At 42.7% G+C, this 2,500-nt stretch overlaps 1 protein-coding gene across 7 annotated transcripts in view; it reads left to right on the top strand.

Annotated features, from left to right (window-relative positions):
• The window catches only part of Eip63E (cyclin dependent kinase Eip63E), a 1,395,216-nt gene that overhangs the window by 279,291 nt on the left and 1,113,425 nt on the right, over positions 1–2,500 (top strand). The gene's annotated exons all lie outside the window — the stretch shown is intronic.

The following is a 2,500-nucleotide window of genomic DNA, read 5'->3' as shown; positions in this document are numbered from 1 at the left end:
GGCGGGGAGGCAAGGGAGAGGGGACCCCAGTGTGAATGACGTTTAAAGCGCCCGGGACCCCGTGCCAACCAGACTCGTTTACCTTTCAGCTGAATGAAATCGTGTGACGTCATCTAAAGGGGTTGTGTGGATAACCATGACTAATTGTCTAGACGTCATCGTGGATACGCTAACCGGTTCTTGTTAACCTCTTTTATTCCTCTTGTTAACCATATTAACCCGATTCACGTAACACGTTTTCTGAGTTTGATTAACATTTGATCTAACTTGCATGCTCGGTGCTTACAGGTGTTAACATCTATTAGCACCAAGGTTCAAACACGCAAAGGTAATTTTCATACATATCTTTAAAACACGGTGACGTGTTTTGTCGGTTTTTGATACGGTTTTTGAACACCGGACGGTTTTATTCGGTCGTGTTTTGTCGGTTTTTGATACGGTTTTTGAACACCGGACGGTTTTATTCGGTCGACGAGTGGCCATGGGGTCTCGATGAAACGAAATCTAGTTCTCTTCCGAGACCGCGACCGGCCTCGACTCAATAAAACCGTCTGGTTCAATTCAGAACAAAGGTTTTGAAGTGCGTCACCGAATCTAGAAGGTTGGCGTAACGATGTATGTCATTAAAGGCCCAGTCACATCAAGCTTACGACCTGTTGCAGGTCAGTTGCAGGTAGTCTTTGGAAGTCGCTGGTAGTCGGTAATAAGATAGATAAATAGATAGATAGATATATCACAACACACACTGAATAGTCTCGAGTACATAGATTTTCATCTTATCAACCACATTAACTTTTTCCATTTCAATTCCTTGCATAGGTTTTGTGTCGCCGACCGATCGCTTGATTTCCGGTCGAAGGTGGTCGGAAACAGGTCGTAAGCTTGATGTGATTGGGGCTTTAGACGTCCACGCGCACACCAACGTCATCCATCCGAGTTTGACCTAACTTATGAGAGTGATTGGGATGTTTTCACTTCTGTGTATTACAGTGACAGGTACGAAGCTGGTCGTTGCTTTCCGTCTGATATTTACGATTCGAGTAAGTCAGGATAGGTCAGAAAATATTAATTGATTATTATTTATCTGTCAATTTCATTATTATTTACTATTTACCTGTTTGTTTATTATTCAACTATACCTATGCATTTATTTATTTTATCTTAATATTTGTAATATAGTTTTATTTTATTTTATTTATCTATTTATCATTATTATATATTTTTTCGCATCCGACCTAGTTATGGACCAAAAGGTCACCTGTCGGAATGCTCCGCCTTTGTAATCTTTTGTAATCCTTTGTCGTAAATCACGTCGACCGAGAGGCGCGTTCGTCTTGCACAGTTCCCCAAAAGATACTAGGCCACTGTAGTACTTAGGAGTGGATGGACCTGTACATAGCGGGCACCACGCAAACGTCTGCGTCGTCTCTCACGCACAGCGCATGTGCGTTGCGTTTGACGACTTGGTCACGTGATGTCAAACGTTGGCGTAATTTCTTCACATACGTTGGCAGTTCTTTAACCCTTTCGTTTCGGTGACACACATCACAGGTCTCTTGTCCAGGAGACGACCAGACGATTTGATTCAGTTCGGGGTCTGAGTAGCTGCGGGGGGGGGGCGTCTCGACCGAGGGAGACTCGCTTCAGCCCTAGGGTTATCCCTCACCTGATTGAAATAATCAGGAATCGATCTGGGCAAGAATCTGTGTGATGTGTCAATTTAACACTGGGACTAAGTCTGACTCCACGGGAGCATAACCCAGTGCAATCAAGCCAACTTAGCTTCTATGCATATGTTAATCTGTTAACTAATGTTGACCATTTCTGAACCCTGTTTGGTTAAATTTGCGCCCTTGTTGATATTAACATCAAGGTTATCACTTTCGTAGAAGCTTATCTCAGCTTTAGTTACAATAATTCGCCTATGTCATGCTGACAGCATATAATCAAGTGCTGCCGTATCAACAAAGAAAAATAAACATTTGATAAAAGGGACGATTATGAAGAAAGGCCACTCGTTAGGCCACTCAACTTGCTGACGTATTTTGGATATTTTGTTTTGGCTAATTCCGGACTATTTGATTAATTTTGAAGGCAGATTAAGGAATAAGGTTTGGATGAGTCTTGTCCGATTCTCAGCTTTGTGATGTAGTCTGTCCACAGGGATAGGAGCGCCGGTAAACGACAGATTTAACCAGATCAAAATAAAGTGGTCCTTTCACTACGTGTAAGCTGTTAACGAAAAGGATTTTTTTTTCTTAAGCGAGTACAGGTTATGCCCATCGCTCTATGGTTACATTACTGTAAAAATCCCGACAAGGCTGTACCATACCTACATCTTACTGGTATCAACCGTATTACCTTACTAAAAACAATCCTTCATACATTCAGAGCAGTGACTACCAGGCGATTTCATTCGGCTGGTCGAGACCCCGTTCATGACGGGGGTCGCTGTCCCCCCCCATCCCAAACTGAATAAAATGATCTGGCATCTGTCACA

The sequence above is a fragment of the Oratosquilla oratoria genome, chromosome 5 (assembly GCF_046742065.1).
Source record: "Oratosquilla oratoria isolate Oo_2021 chromosome 5, ASM4674206v1, whole genome shotgun sequence".
NCBI lineage: Eukaryota > Metazoa > Arthropoda > Malacostraca > Stomatopoda > Squillidae > Oratosquilla > Oratosquilla oratoria.
Note: the sequence above shows the minus strand (reverse complement) of the source record. Positions and strands in the feature narration are given on the sequence as shown.